A 17375-nucleotide genomic window follows, 5' to 3' on the forward strand; every position below is an offset into this window, starting at 1 on the left:
ATATGATGTTTTAATCATGATTTAACCATGAATAAATATTATGCATATTGTGTCACGTCCTCGCCCTGTTCCTGTCTGTCCTCGTGCCTGTGTGTTATTCCCACGTGACCCCTGCTCCTCTGTGTCTCCTGTCTCAGTTGTTTTCCACTACGTGTCTCATTTGTAGCTCCACCCTTTCCCAGGTGTTCATTGTTTCCTGTTCCTATTTATAGTCTTCCTGGCACTTTGTCTTCGTCTGTCTTTGCACCTTCCCCTACTGTGTCCCCTACACCTTCCCCTATCTCTTAGCTCTAGTCGTTTATTTGCTCCGTGTTTACCTCTGTTTATTTCTTGTTTGTTTTTTTCTAATTTCTTGTTTAGATCCGTGTTCCCTAGCTCCCTGTATATATCCCTGCTTTGTGTTTATTTCTAGTTTATTCCCTTGTATATACTCCCTGTTTATTTATTATCATTATCTCTAGTTTGATTAGTTTATGTTCTCTGGTTTGTTTTGGTTATTGGTTATTTGTGTATCTTTGTTTCATGTTACTCATTCCTTGTTTCTTTGTTTCTATGTTATTTATTTAATTTTTTTTTTTATTTTGACCTACCTGCATTTATGTCCGCCTCCACGTCTTCCCTGCACCTCATCATGACAATAAGTTGCGTACTGTTTTGGTTAACAAAAACTAAATCTTGATTTTTAATAATTATTTATCTGAGCGATTTGTGGCAAACAGTGCCTTTTTGTGCTGCACTTATTGGCACTCTTATCAGCCATTAGACTCCCCAGAGACTCCCCCACTCTAGTGTAAAAATTTGCATTAGCGAACCTACCCTCGGGCATGGCTGAATCTGAGAGATTTCAGCTGGCTCCCGCAGTGCACAGAGCTCATTTATGGGCTCATTTTGGATTTCACAGTAAGAAAGACAGTACTATGATTGAAAAGAGCTCTGTCATTTGCAAAACTTGCCATGCCAAAGTCAAATATTTGGGGAACGCAACTAATCTGAGGACACATTTAGCAAGACACCATTCTGATGCTATCAGATCAGTAAACAGCTAACGCTCTACCCCTCTACTCACTATAAAACAAGCAAGTTACCACCAACCTCAGCTCATACAACCATATTATCTCAAGCAGTAGTTTAATTTACTCATAAAAATATGCCCTCTCTCAGGGTTGTCAAGAATGAAAGGTTCAGTAATATGGTGCACACAATGGAGCCTCGCTACACACTATACCCTCCTGACAGCAGATTAGAGCTTAGATTCGCTGCTCGAACCCGACCCAACCAGAGGCCCAACCTGACCAGAGATTTCCCACCTCATTCCTCGGGTCGGGCTCCAGAAAATAGTCTGCGATGTAGGCATTTGTTTTTTTATTATATTTTTATTTTATATAAAGCTCTGTAGATAAGTATCAATTATTATCATCAACGAAAACTAACGAAATAATAAAAACTGAAAGTGAAAAAACATTTTTGATAACTGAAACTAATAAAAACAGTAACTAAAAGAAAAAAAAAACATAACTAACTAGAACTTTACTGTGTGTTTATAAAACTAACTAAAATAAATAGAATAGAATACCCTTCATTTTAGTGTTTGTTAATTTATTTATAAGTGCTGTTTCAGCTCCAGCAGTTTTACAGCGGGCGGTGTTGTGCACCTTGTGGTCCGTGGCGCTAGTTTTTGTTTATAGTGCTTGAGCTAGCCACCCTGAGGGAGCTGCAGAATGGGATTAGAATATAAGCATGAGGGAGATAAAAGCATGTGTCCTGTAGTGAAACAGGAGATACAGTATGTGGAATAAACTCCACACAGCTACAAGTCCTTCTGAGAAGCAGCTGTGAGAACCTTTACCTGTGAGTAGCTCATACACCTGCATGCGCTCTATTCTGATAGAGGTGTTTACATGGATGTGCTCTATTCTGATTGAGGCGTGTACATGAACATGCTCTATTCCAAATGAGGTGTTTACATGGATGTGCTCTATTCTGATTGAGCTGTTTGAGGTGTTTATATGTTCTGATTGAGGTGTTTACATGGATGTGCTCTATTCTGATTGAGGTGTTTACATGGATGTGCTCTATTCTGATTGAGGTGTTTACATGGATGTGCCGTATTCTGATTGAGGCGTGTACATGGACGTGCTCTATTCCAAATGAGGTGTTTACATGGATGTTCTCTATTCTGATTGAGGTGTTTACATGGATGTGCTCTATTCTGATTGAGGTGTTTACATGGATGTGCTCTATTCTGATTGAGGTGTTTACATGGATGTGCTCTATTCTGATTGAGGTGTTTACATGGATGTGCTGTATTCTGATTGAGGTGTTTACATGGATGTGCTCTATTCTGATTGAGGTGTTTACATGGATGTGCTCTATTCTGATTGAGGTGTTTACATGGATGTGCTCTATTCTGATTGAGGTGTTTACATGGATGTGCTCTATTCTGATTGTGGTGTTTATATAGATGTGCTCTATTCTAATCGAGGTGTTTACATGGATGTGCTCTATTCTATTGGATTGAGCTATCAGTTCAATTATCAACAGATTATTAGGCTGCATGTAAACGTAGCCAATCAGTTTTTTAAGAGCAGCACCGTTTCTGGGACAGCTCCGGTAAAACCTGGAGACTTAATCCGGATCATTAAGGTCGGAATCTAACCGAGAAAGAGAGAGAGAGAGAGAGAGAGAGAGAGAGAGAGAGAGATAGAGAGGAGAGATAAAGAGAGAGAAGTTGCCCGCCGGCAGTCTGACTCGAAGTCCTCCACTTTCCACGTGTAAAAGCTGAACGAATGCAAATTCAGAGCCACGCAGAGACGGATCCGCTGCGCTGTAAGCGCGGGAGGGGCTGACCGAAAAGCGCAGCAGCGAATACGCAGCGTTACGCAGTTAATTGGCGGAATAAGGTTATTTACTCCTCGTGTCAATGCATCCGGGCATTCGGGCTCCCACGAAAATGAGATTACACAACACGCCGCGGTCCTCGCCGCTCCACACTGCGACAAAACGCGTTCACGTTACCGGCAGCACGTGGACAGACAGAGGGGACTGTGCTGAATACGATATGCTGCAGTGGCGGTTCTGTGAACACAGCGCGCGCTGCTCGGTGAGGAGATTATGAATCACACATACTAAAGCTTTTCTTCCCGAGGAGGAAATGCCTTTTGCTACGACTCTCTTCTGACGAATCTATTGATTAATTGTTGCCCTGTTCTTACAATTGAGAAAAACATCCTTTAACAAAGATTTAATTTTATATAACAAATAGACATTTAATCATGATGTTTATTTGGCCTAAACAGGGAAATTACATGGTAAGTGTACACTAACAGTGTAAATTAGGGGTGGGAATCACAGGGTGTCCTAATTATAAGCTATAAATGATAAATTATTAATACGCAAGTTGCATTGTGGTAACGATGATATCACGATTCTGTGATTCTGCGATACATAGCATATATAGCTTAATATACAGTGGTGTGAAAAAAGTGTTTGATTTCTTTTGTTTTTGCTTTTTTGTCATACTGATATTTTTCCGATTATCAAGCAAACTTTAATATCAGACAAAGATAACCTGAGTAAACACAAAAAGCAGTTTTTAAATGGTAATTTTATTTATGAAAGAAAAATATCTATCTAAACCAATCTAGCCCTGTGTGAAAAAGTGCTACATAATAACTTGGTTGTGCCACCCTTCACAGCAACAAGAGAAATCAAGCTTTACTGATAACTGGCAATTAGTCTTTCACATCTCTGTGGAGGAATTTTGGTCCAGTCTTCTTTGCAGAGTTGTTGTAATTCAGCCACATCGGAGGATTTTCAGGTATAAACAGCCTCTTTAAGCGTATGCCACAGCATCTCAATCAGAATTTGATTTGGCCACTCCAAAAACTTACATTTAGTTTTTTTTTAAGCCAATCAAAGATGGACTTGTATTTGTGCTTTGGATCATTGTCCTGCTGAAGAACCCAAGTGTGCCTGAGCTTTAGGTCACAAACATATGGCCTGAAATTCTCCTTCAGGATTTTCTGGTAAACAGCAGAATTCCAGGTTTCATCAACTACAGCAAGTTGTCCAGGCCCTGAAGCAGCAAAACAGCCCCAGACCATCACACTACCAAGTAATATTTACAGTCGACCAGCCACTCCTGAGAAGGTTCACCATTTTTTTCTACATTTGTGAATAATAACTATCACTGTGGTTCACTGGAGTCCAAAAGTATCCTTAACCAGACTGACAGATGATCAATTGGTTGTTGCTAGTGAAACTGAACCCAGCTTTTCAAAAACTGTGATTTATCACAGTTAATTTATTTACACTTTTTCACAAAGGGCTTAATTGGTTTGGATAGTTTTCCCTTAATAAATGAAATCATTTGAAAAAAGTGTTTTTTATATTTACTCAGGTTATATTTGTCTGATATTAAAGTTAGATAATCTGAAAAATATGAGTATTACAAACATGCAAAAACAAAAGAAGCTTGCTCAAGTCCCTTTGACACATACCCTGACTGCAACTCACTTAGTATGCCATTATTCTAGTTTTATAAAATAGCCATAAACTTCCATAAATTAGAATAAGTTCTGTTGCTGTTAAAATGTGCAGGTAGAACAAATCTAAAACATACAACACTAAGGGTGTTTTCACACCTGAGGATCTAGACCAGGGGCTACCACAAGGTTCATATCTTTGATACATAGTATACATTTGGTCTGGTTGGTATTGGTTTCACATTTGTGTCCATAATGCAGCGTGACAAACCTTCACACCAGGGGGAGTCACATTTTCTTCAGGTTAGTTTAACTTTCTGTAATTGGTCCAAAAGTCAGAGTCATCAAGAAAAGTGTTTTCACAGTGCAGGTGAACCAGACCATGGTTCATTACATCCAGGTCGAGACCACTTGTGTCATAGCAAACTCTGATTTAAGGATGCTTTGACACCTGATACTTGAACTGAAAACTCAAAAAGTCTGTAACAAACAAGGTAGTTGTGTAAAAGCAAGCTTTTTCAAACTGTGTAACATACATCTTTTATACTGATTGTTATTTTTATATGTGAACCAATTAGACATTATTAAAATATGTATTGATTGTGTGTTGAATGTGTGTTAAAATTACATTTTTGCATATGTGTATAAATATGTGTGTATATGTGTGTGAAAAGTATTCCTGAATTAGTTTATTATGAGGTTTATTTTCCTGTAGAGACCCAGGAGGGGTAAGGGTAAGGCAAGAGGGGTAAGGGTGTAGTTACAATGCTTCTAAGGGCCTGCCTGTGACTGTGAATTTCTTAGATAATTTTAATATCAATATTAAAGCATTAACATTTCATTGTTTAAAAAAATATTGTATTTATGTTCTTTTATTTTTCTTGTTTGGACAAAAGCCTTTCAGAACCATTCAAAGCCTCTGCATTGCCAGATTTCCCTCCCCCTTCTTGTTACATAAAATGGTTCAGTCCGCCCCCAAAACAAGAGCAAACTGTACTACTGAGCAGTGCACCGAGACCATGATGCATTTAAAAGAAAAATCATGTTACCAGAAACATAAAGGAAAAAAGTGAAAGAAGACAGTATATCACCCAGTTCTGATGAAGAATTGTGGGTGGAGTCTGTAAGTGCTGGAAATGAACCTGTTAGCTCGGTCCACAGTAAAATAGGTGAACGTTAATTATTTAATATCTGGTTTAGAGACCCATTAGCTCTGACTGAGACGCTGCACTTTAAAACTCTCCCGCTGTCATCAGATTTCACAATGTAATGCAAACATAATCAACATTTAAAACATAACATATCCAGCTGGTTTTGCTGGTGAACATCCTTATTGGTGTATGCTGTTTTTTCCCCAGCAGAGAGTCAGTTTAAACGTGTTTAACAAACTCGAGTTATGTTTGCTATTTTTGTAGCAAAGATACATATGACATCACATTTCTTGTTTTACGTTAGTGAGTGTCATGTTCCTGTATAATTACATAGGAAGAAAGGGCAGTGATGATGTGCACCACACATGAAAATAATGCTTTTTTTGGGCCCAATCCCATTTCTCATTTGTACCTGTCCTTTTGCTTTCATGTATCAGCTTTAACCCATGGAACCTCGTTATAAGGGGAAATGAAATTAACCTGCCAGTCTGTTGTGATAGCACAGTAGCGATAAAGTTCACAACATTCTCTACCCCAACAGAAATCAGGACACCCTACCCCTCTATCCTAATAAAAATCAGGACACCCTACCTCTCTATCCCAACCTGCCTAGGCATAAAGATGCAAAACAGCTAAGGGGGAACCAAAGATTTGGGACTGGGCCTTTCTGTATGTTCAACACAAACAGTCACAAATGCCACAAAAATTGCATGATATTAACCACTCCTGAGGTGAGTGGTTAATCAAAATGTATGACATTAATGACCCTTTGATTACTTAAATTGTTATGATTACTTAACCATGTATTTGTTTTGTTTAATATTTATTTGTATTCATTTATGTCACAGAACTGGAGTTGATTTTACGAAGCATCAATGCAGCAGAGCACACGGCTAAAGCAGAAAACAGAAACATGTTCTGGAGATGACGTAAACTTGTGAGAAACAGACCAGCTCCTGACACGTCAATCAAAGAACCAACTGATTTACAACAGCTGACCAGCCCTGAAGAAAAAATCAATGTGTTTACTGAGAGGTGTAGAATATGACAAGCTGTCAACACTGTTTCAAACACAAAGACTGGACAAGTGGAGCTGCCAATAAAATTGTTCTCAAGCAGAGACTCTTAATAGAGTAAGACAGTCTGCAACAGGGCATGTACTATGTATACTATATAAAAATATAGAGACATGTCTTTTAATCATTGAATTCACATGATTTATTTGGTCCCATTTGCCATATGTGTACAGCCCCTAGCCATGCAGTCTGCTGTTATAACCGTTAGTGAAAGAATAAATGGAGCTATAGAGCTTACTGAACTTTAGCATGGTGCTGTAATGGGATGGCACAGCTGCAACAAGTCAGCTGGTGAAATTTCTTTCCTCCTAGATATTTCACCACCATCTGTGAGTGGTTATTATTAAACAGTGGAAGTCTGTAGGCCACAGCAACCACAGCAACTCCGCCACAAAGTCTCCGACCACTGAATAGTAGACACTGTGCACCAGGAGCTATATAGAATGGCTTTTTTAAAGAATGCCCTACATCACTAAACACAATAGCAGTGTCAGATGGAGTGGTGTAAAGAACACCTCCACTCCATTTAGTGATAAATCACTCATCTCTATCTGGCAGTCTGATGGATCTGGAGTTTAGGTTGGATGAATGCCAGCAGAGAAATACCTGTGCCAGCTGTAGAGTTTAGTGGAAGGAGGGATTTTTATGCTATTGGGGTGTGGAATGATTTTTGTACCGACAGAAATTAAAATGTATATATCTGAATTATATATTTGAAGGACCAATATGTAACTTATTTTCAGTAGTAAATTATAAAATGATCAGGATGTATCATCAGATATTAAGGAAACAAGCACTGGCAGCTCTTGTCAGCAGGGCTTCAGTCATTACGTTCCTATTTGTACCTTTGAACAGGTACACTACAGCTAACGATCGGTGGTACAGCACAGAAGCTAGCAGGCAGGGCTGGCTCAGGTAAACCTTAGCTGCTACACAGCTTAAAAAGTCTCAGCATGTCTCAAAAAAGCTCAGTGACCAATGAAGGAAAATAACGAATATATAAGAATGAGTTCAAAAGATGGACACTTTGAGCTTAAAAAGACAAGACAGACCCAGAGCTGCTACTTTTCTCCTGAACAGGTAAGATAACTGGCTAGCTAATTTAGTCAGGTAACTTTAATTTATCACCACCAATAGATGTGCTAACTAGGGACTGGTGTTTAAATTAATAATAAAAAAATTGAGTGTTGGCATTCATATCCGTGATTTGTGTGCAGCTGGGATAACAGGGCAGAGAGTACCTGAGAGAGATAGATAGATTAGCAAGGTTAGCTAAAGTGATCTGGACTATGCTGGCTAACGCAGTAATGCTACACATTCTAACGTGAACTGAACTCAATAACGAAGGAGCAGCCGTGTCACATCTGATTAATACCTCAGCAGTGAGGAGTACTCCAAAATATATGGCAGAATCCGATAGTTAAGTCTCTTTAGTGACTCAGTTTAGCTCTGAATGTGTTTATATATTGAGTGATTTGTTACGTCCAAAGCGATTAATAGTAAACATTACTTACGGCCATCCCTAGCAACTATCTAGCTATTTACCTGTTTATTTATCTGTTTTTTATGTAACATAGTCATTAAAATGCTAGATACAGGTTTAAGAAGATTTTAGAATTTTTCCTTCTCTTCCACTCTTCTCCATTCTCTCCCCCTCTCCATTCTCTGTCTCTCATACCAGTCTAAACTGGCTTTGCTAAGCTAAGCAGCAAATTACTAGGACCTGTAAGGTAGCAGTAGGATTTTTCCGATATAATATGCTTGGCTTAGGCCAACAGCTAGCGGTGCATGAGGCTAGTTTAGCTAGTTACAGATAAAGTTCACATGAGCCAGTTTATAATATGACTTTTCTTGCCATGGTAGAAGTTACTGAACAAGTCTTTCGCTGGATTCGTGTAGATTCAGCCTTCTCAACTTGGCAACCAGAGTGAGCTTTGAGGGAGGGGTGGGCGGAGCACAGTGACGTGCAGACGATATGGCCCAATGTGCTTGGGCAACTGCCCTTTTGCCGTCCTTGGCTGATATTGCCCTTCCGAGGGAGGGGAAAAAATAATATAGGCAAATATGATTTCATATTTCAACAAGATTTCCTTTACAATTCGTAATTTTGATTGAAGTTTCGTAAAACAAGAGTCAATTTTCAGAGTCAATCATTCAGATTCAGACACCTCAAACAAAAGGGAGGGGCGCGGACGTAGCGGGGGACACGCAGCACGCTTCACTAGAAAAAAAAAAGCGCAGCACACGACAGGGTGGCACTTCAGGAGGAGTTTGAAGATGCCGTGGGAGTAGAGCGACTGCCCTGAAGGTGAGCTTGAAATGTAGCCTTCACAGTATTACAAGACATAATCACAATCAACTTCTATAAAATCCGATGTCGTCGAGTTTAGGACGTTTAGTGATCCTAAATAATCTGACAGCCACCTACTGTGGCACGTTTAGGTAGTGTTTTGAAATTGGACTGCTTTAACTATTTTACACGCTAGCTTTAACATAAATTTTAATAAGGAAGTCTGTGGTTGAACTTGATCTATCTGCATTTGTGTTGCACAATTAGTATGTAAGACCAAAATTCAGATAATATAAAACTTGTGGCAAAAATGTGTATCCATCTGTTTTAGGTGGTGGTGCTTTGGTTACACATTATTACATGGGCGGCCTGTTTCTCACAGTGGTTTAGAGGTTTAATGGTATAATGCTCTGATTCAGGGTGATTGACAGCATGAAACAGCCTGTGTTTTCTGTGGGAAAGAAATGTTCCTTTTTGCTGTTTTGTGCAAAAATCCCCTCAGGTTTGATGTCCACAGTGGAAGTATATTGTGTAGCTCCTGTTACTCTGTTGATAGGATGTGTGTAAATAGATCAAAATTATCACAACATACTTAACTGAAGTAACCTAGTTAATATGACCAACATTGATCAGCAGTGTATTTAAAATCCTGAAACAGATGTTGCCCTTTAAAGCAGGAAAATTGTAGCTAGGGATGCACAATAAATCTGTAATAATCTATAATAATGTGTTGATGAACACCTTTATTAGCTCTGTTTATGTGGTCATAGTGCAACTGCATAAATACAGTGTTAGATATATTTGAAAGGCATATTTTTGAGTGACGGCGTGGCGTCTCATCTCACAGCGTGTTGCGGCACACATGCGTGAGCTGTTCTGTTGTCGTGGTTCGGTGAATAAATGGAGTGAGTGCCAAGTTTCACTCCCGTTGTGGTGCTGCTGCTTTTACACCACAGGCAGTACAGGAGTCAAACTGACACAGAGCGGCACAACACGCCAACAAATTTACCAGTGTTAAATCAACAGTGGTAGTGTTTAACCAACATCGGTAGTGTTAAACCAACAGTAGTAGTGTTGATTCAACAGTGTTAGTGTTAAATTAACACTGTTAGTGTTAAGTTAACACTGTTAGTGTTAAATCTGAACACTAACAGTGTTCATTTAAGACTGTCAAATGTGGTAAAGGCAAGGTAAAGGCATTACCACAGAAGCATGATTAGCGCAATGCCTACAGTCAAATTAGTTGTACTGTAGCAAATAATATAGGCAATAAAATGTCTCTGCTTTCCTACACTTTATGGACAAGACAAAAATGGGAAAATATGGTAACAAAATACAGAAACATTAGGCTATTTTAAATTCCATTTAAAGAATGGCCCAAAATGTTCTTAAAATGTTAAATGTAAAATGTTATGTTATCCACAAATTATATTCTGTAGACTGTTTTGATCTTCTGAGCTGAATCAGGTATGTCTATTGGGGTTCAGTCTAGAGGGGTTCGTGTGTTTAGGAATGCTAAAACCTGTCCTAATGCTGCTCTTTATTATGAAACTAAAGTATACCCTGTAACTATTGTGCTGACTCATATTGCAGAAACAACAGTCCAAGGAATGACCAGGGTTACATAACAGATGAGACACAAACAGAAGCACAAAATTTGGTCCGACCAAAAGTTCATCTGAACCTTGGTAGGGTTTATTTGAACACTTTGCTAGATGGTTCAGACTTTCAGATTAATTTCAGGATGTTGTGACAGGCTATTATCACAATCAACAATAGAAGAAGAAAAAGAAGTGGTGTTTTGCTGAATTCTAACAAAATACATCTCCTCTTAACATTTAATATTGTAGTCCCAGTATCAGAATATGTGGATGAGATGTGGAAAAAAATCCTTATTTACAGTGATTTTCAGTTATATTGTTATAGAATATGAATTATTATTTAATTGGGAGAAAGCTAATGAAAGATAGCAGCCAAAAGCAGTGTGTGTGTGTTTTTTGCAGAATTAACTGTGGATTTTGCTGTATAATATATTATTTATGACTCTAAAGGATATTGTGAGGTATGTGCTACATTAGCTGATGTAATGGATTTATCTTTTACATGCTGTGGACATTACAGTAGGGAAGTGAGACACTGTAAGGATTATAAGACAGTTTAGTGAAGCACGTACCCCCCAATTATCATTGTATAATTCGCACCCTGGTTTACACACGTTCTGTTTAGCCTGGTACTGTCATCCCCTCTTAATCCCCCCTGTCACTAATGCACTATTGTCTTGTGTCTCTTGCCTCACATATGTCTGTATCTGTGACCTTGTTATATTGTACATTTAGTGTTTCTCATTTTTAATCTTTAATATTTAGAATCTTATTTTCTGAAGTAATTTTTGAAAAGGTGTAAAGTAATTTCAATTCTCGGCATTTCCTGTACATATGAAGTATTGACAATGAAACTACTTGACTTGACTTGACTTGATTTGGTGCTTTTGGGAATTTGATGAATCTCTGTTGAATCCCAGCTGCCTTTTATTTGATGTTATAAGCACTTTCATTGCCAATTAGACAATTTCCTCTGAGAAAAACAGCTATGTTTTATAGTATTTTCCGCTTAGTCTGAATAAGTGAGGTTAATGCATATACTCTTAAGTTCCTTGCTCCACTCAACAGTGATCAATATATAGAGAGTATGTTCGAGTGTGGCGTGCTTTGACACATTTTGTAACATTTGTGAAGTTTGAGGTGTGATAATGAACCAAATCAAGTGGAAAATTGCCCAAATTTGAAAACCTGTTAACTGAAGGTATGAAAACAGTCTGAGAGAGGAGAAAAGAGAGAGAGAAAGAGAGTCAGTGAGGAAGACAGAGTGGGAGAGAAAGAGAAACAGGGTAAGAGAGGAGAGAGAGCAAGAAAGAGTGTGACGGAGAGAGGAGAGAAAATAAGAGCAAGAAAGAGGGGCAAGAGAGAGAGATAGGGCAAGAGAGGAGAGAGAGAGGACAAGCGAGGAGAGATGGAGAGAGAGAAAAAGAGAGAGGTGATAGAAGAAATAGAGGGGGAAAGAGAGAGATAAAAAAGAGAGAGAGAGGGTACAAGAAGAGACAGAGGGGAGGGAAAGAGAGAGAGAGATGCAGTTCTCTTTTTTATACCATTTGGCATGCCTTGGCTGGGGCTGGGAACCGCAGGATACTGCAGTGCTCAGAGCTCTCAGCTCCACATTCTGCTCTTCTTCTGCCCTACTTTACTATCTTAGTGCTCCCCTTTAACATTTCCCCCTACTTCATGGTTTTCTTTTTCCCTTCTGGAGCAAACAAACACAAACATCCACATAAGGTACTTAAATTACTGAGAAAGGACAAAAGCCTAAGGGTACCACACATGCCACACCTATACCTACAGCTGAGGAAATCAATAGCTTAAAGCAGCAATCCTTAAGATGCTTTTCTTTTTAACTGAAATGAGTATTTATTTATATTTATATTTATTGATTTAAGATGAATTAATTTAATACATTATATCAGTGTGCTGCTGTGATCATCCCTGCAATGTCTATTACAGTCTGTCCGGTGGGTTTTGACACAGATTTTCTGGTCATGTTACATCTCTGTGTATTAAAGTCATATGCACCAGCTGGTTACTCAAGCAATTTTGGTAATACAAACTGCAACACAAACTTTAAAGTATTTAAAAGTACTCTTCTGCATGCTGGCTGCAATTACACCTTTAAACCAAAGAGGTCTCTAAATCGCTTAACTGTTGCTTTAATATTAATAAGGGTATGAAACAGCTAAAAGCACAAATCGTGTTTCAAACAGAGGTGCTACATCTACCTCACTCTGCCTCCAGGTTCATTATGTCACATGACCACATTCTACATTACAAGGAGCTCCCCCTGTTGCTGTGCACAGGTAATGCAGTTCGAGTTTATTGTTATTATATGTTAACACTGTTTCAACGTTTATATCGGCAAAACTTTTATCACAATAATGTAATTTTATATGATAAGATTTTATTTTACAGCCCTACTCCAGTTTAAGATTTGTTAGTGTTGTTTAATGTCAGTACAGTCATGCCTTTTTTGCTTCATAATTTCTATAAAACTGAAGAGTGCTGCTATTTCTTGTGTTCTTAAACACTTTTTATTACATTTTATAATGAGTACGATCTGGAATGTGCAACTGATATACACTATTTAAAAAAAATATATATATATACAAATTTTAATGGTCCTTTTACTGTTTCAAAGCAGCATCAAAACCTTCTTTCCACCAAGTACTTATTCTGTTTAAACCAGAGTTTTCCATTTGCAGTTGGACCATTTAAGTCATTTTTAAACCACTATTTAAGACACTATTTAAACCACTGTTTAAAGAGCCACTAAACCCTTAAACATATATTTTTGTCCAATAAATGGCTAAAATGTGTTTATTTAAATAATGAAACATACCAGTCCTGCTCAAAATTTCTGCCTCTGCAGCGCCCTCACAAGTTCAACTGTGCTATGATGTGCAGACACATTACAATATGCAGAGCTATCAGAGGCTCACAGTTGCTGCAGCAGCTCAGCCAATCAGCTCTCCCTTCCGCCCCTAAACCCATACATCACCCAGTGCCCCTCCCAAACTACCCCTTCAATTTTTTTTGTCTTTTTCAAATTTGAGCTGGAGTTATCAAAAAGGGTGGAGGGTGGAGTCATCAAAAATCAGGGGGTTTAGTTACCCTTTAAACAATTAAAAAATGTTCAAAACACTATTTAAACCATTTCCAAACCACTTTTCAATCCATTTTTTTTTCAAACCACTTTTAAAACCGCTATTTAAATCACTCTTTAAAACTTGCACAGAACAGTGAAGAGTTTTCCTGTATCTTTAATATCTCCAGTTTGGCCATTCAAGCCATTCAAACACCAATTCAAACTACTATTTAAACCACTATTCCAAAACCAAACTTCAAACCAATATTTAAATTACTATTCAAACCACTATTGAAACAACATTAAAGTCACTATTCTACCATTTAAAAAACACTTTTTAAACCACAGTTTAAATCACTATCTAACCTACTACTCAAACAACTTTTAAGTCACTATTCAAACCACATTTTAAATCATTATTTAAACCACTATTTAAACAACTTTCAAGTCGTAATTGAAACCACATTTCAAGCCACCATTTTAAACCACTATTTAAACCATTTTAAACCTCTATTTAAAACACTATTTAAGCCTCTTTTCAAATTTCCTTCAGAGAACAGTAAATTGTTTTCCAGTTTTTTCCATAGACTTCCAGTTTGGCGTAACGTAGCGTTTTGCACGACATAGTGACAAGAAACATTGATTAACATCATTCCATTCACTCAGCAGCTACAGTAAATTCTGCTACTTACCACATGTGTTTCTGCCGCAAAGGGAAGCTCAGCTTCAGGTCAAAAACCTCCAAAAACACGAAAACCCCCTAATTACGTGTCCACTCTCCCGCACACGCCTGCACGCCTAGTCCTTAGTCCCGCGCGCTCACTTACCGCACGTGCCCTGCCACTAGTTTATTAGAAAATGCTGAAAGTTTGTGCAGGTGGAGGAAACAGAGTTCCAGCACTCACTCACGCGCTCACACTGCGGGCATGACTCTCCCTCCCGCGCTGCCTCCGCCGCTGTATTCCTGATGTTCCAGCCTTCTGATTGGCTGAGCGACCCCTCAGTAATGTCAGTCCTCTCGTTTGACTGGGAGGAGGCAGTTACTGATGCTTATCAAAGGCCCCGCCCACCTACGCGCGAGCGCGCGCGCACACTCACACACAGGGTTTCGTACACACACGCATACAGCGCGAGGGGAGGGCTGCTGAGCTCTGCAATATTTAGCGCAATGCAGAAAAGAGCAGACGCAGAATAGGACAGCACGTCCTCCGAAAAAATAAAAAGAATAACAGAGAATCGCAGGAAGCCTCGCGCTTCATAGCGATTAAAAAAATCTTAAAATCACGCAGAACACGGTCTAGATTTGGAGAACATGCCAGACACTGTTACTATAATAAGCACATGAAGATCCTTTGATTTGTTACACTTCACTGGTGCATCCCTCACCGCAGGGCAGCTCGCGTGCTCTGCTGCAGTGTGTGCTGTGTCTTATTTTCCAAAAGGAGCTGGGGGAGGAGGAGCAGGAGGGTTTATACCAAGAACGAAGAAGATCTACCAGGCTAAATTAGGTTACAGCAGATACATTATGAAGAACCGATGCTTTTATTCTTATCAATTATTCACCCTACCACTCACCCACCTCCCCTGCACTGTAAAAATGACAGTAGGAATGTAGGCTACACTACTACTGCTAGTAAGTTGTTGTAGTAAATAAAGAACCACATACACTGGAAAAAAAAAAAAAAAAGAGTGATAGCCACATGACTCCAAATGTAATTTTGGCCATCTCCAAGTGTATCTTTGGGGATCTCCAAGTGTGTATTTCCAAGTGTTCTTTTGGCCATCTGCAAGTGTATATATGGGGATCTATAAGTGTTACTTTGAGCATCTCCATGTGTCCTTTTGAGCATCTCCATGTGTCCTTTTGGGCATCTCCAAGTGTCCTTTTGGGCATCACCAAGTGTTTTTTGTATATCCCCAAGTGTCCTTTTGGGCATCACCTAGTGTCCTTTTGGGCATCTCCATGTGTCCTTTTGAGTATCTCCAAGTGTCCTTTTGAGCATCTCCAAGTGTCTTTTGAGTATCCACAAGTGTCCTTTTGGGCATCTCCAAGTGTCACTTTGGGCATCTCCAAGTGTCCTTTTGGGCATCACTAAGTGTCTTTTGAATATCCCCAAGTGTCCTTTTGGGCATCACCTAGTGTCCTTTAGGCATCTCCAAGTATCCTTTTGGGCATCTCCATCTGTCCTTTTGAGCATTTTCATGTGTCCTTTTGGGCATCACCAAGTGTCTTTTGAGTATCTCCAAGTGTCCTTTTGGCCATCCCCAAATGTCCTTTTGGGCATCTCCATGTGTTCTTTTTGGCATCTCCAAGTGTCCTTTTGGGCATCTCCAAGTGTCCTTTAGGGCATCACTAAGTGTCTTTTTGAATATCCCCAAGTGTCCTTTTGGGCATCTCCAAGTGTCCTTTTGGGCATCACTAAGTGTCTTTTTGAATATCCCCAAGTGTACTTTTGGGCATCACCTAGTGTCCTTTAGGCATCTCCAAGTATCTTTTTGGGCATCTCCATGTGTCCTTTTGGGCATCACCAAGTGTCTTTTGAATATCCCTAAGTGTCCTTTTGGGCATCTCCATGTGTCCTTTTGAGCATTTTCATGTGTCCTTTTGGGCATCACCAAGTGTCTTTTGTATATCCCCAAGTGTCCTTTTGGGCATCTCCATGTGTCCTTTTGAGCATCTCTAAGTGTCTTTTGTATATCCCCAAGTGTCCAAGTGTTATTTGAGTATCCACAAGTGTCCTTTTGGGCATCACTAAGTGTCTTTTGAATATCCCCGAGTGTCCTTTTGGGCATCACCTAGTGTCCTTTAGGCATCTCCAAGTATCCTTTTGGGCATCTCCATGTGCCCTTTTTGGCATCTTCAAGTGTCCTTTTGGGCATCTCCATGTGTCCTTTTGAGCTTTTTTATGTGTCCTTTTGGGCATCACCAAGTGTCTTTTGAGTATTCCCAAGTGTCTTTTTGGGCATCTCCATGTGTCCTTTTTGGCATCACCAAGTGTATTTTGAGTATTCCCAAGTGTCTTTTTGGGCATCTCCATGTGTCCTTTTTGGCATCACCAAGTGTATTTTGAGTATTCCCAAGTGTCTTTTTGAGCATCTCCATGTGTCCTTTTGAGCATCTCCAAGTGTCTTTTTGGGCATCTCCAGGTGTCCTTTTGGGCATCATCAAGTGTCTTTTGAGTATCCCCAAGTGTCCTTTTGAACATTTTCATGTGTCCTTTTGGGCATCACCAAGTGTCTTTTGAGTATCTCCAAGTGTCCTTTAGGAAATTCTCAAGTGTCCTTTTGAGCATCTCCAAGTGTCACTTTGGGCATCTCCAAGTGTCCTTTTGGGCATCACTAAGTGTCTTTTGAATATCCCCAAGTGTCCTTTTGGGCATCACCTAGTGTCCTTTAGGCATCTCCAAGTATCCTTTTGGGCATCTCCATCTGTCCTTTTGAGCATTTTCATGTGTCCTTTTGGGCATCACCAAGTGTCTTTTGAGTATCTCCAAGTGTCCTTTTGGCCATCCCCAAATGTCCTTTTGGGCATCTCCATGTGTCCTTTTGGGCATCTCCAAGTGTCCTTTAGGGCATCACTAAGTGTCTTTTTGAATATCCCCAAGTGTCCTTTTGGGCATCTCCAAGTGTCCTTTTGGGCATCACTAAGTGTCTTTTTGAATATCCCCAAGTGTACTTTTGGGCA

General features: G+C 39.4%; 2 protein-coding genes across 2 annotated transcripts in view; one reads left to right on the plus strand and one right to left on the minus strand.

The window, feature by feature from the left end:
- syt2a (synaptotagmin IIa) overlaps positions 1–14677 on the minus strand; it is a 95413-nt gene extending 80736 nt beyond the window's left edge. Inside the window, exon 1 of the mRNA XM_022662302.2 lies at positions 14383–14677. The gene's annotated coding sequence lies outside the window, so the exon portion shown is untranslated. The remainder of the gene's footprint in view (positions 1–14382) is intronic.
- Positions 1–17375, plus strand: part of baz2a (bromodomain adjacent to zinc finger domain, 2A) — a 353839-nt gene that overhangs the window by 33403 nt on the left and 303061 nt on the right. The window lies entirely within an intron of this gene.

The sequence above is a fragment of the Astyanax mexicanus genome, chromosome 13 (assembly GCF_023375975.1).
Source record: "Astyanax mexicanus isolate ESR-SI-001 chromosome 13, AstMex3_surface, whole genome shotgun sequence".
NCBI classification, from domain to species: Eukaryota; Metazoa; Chordata; class Actinopteri; order Characiformes; family Acestrorhamphidae; genus Astyanax; species Astyanax mexicanus.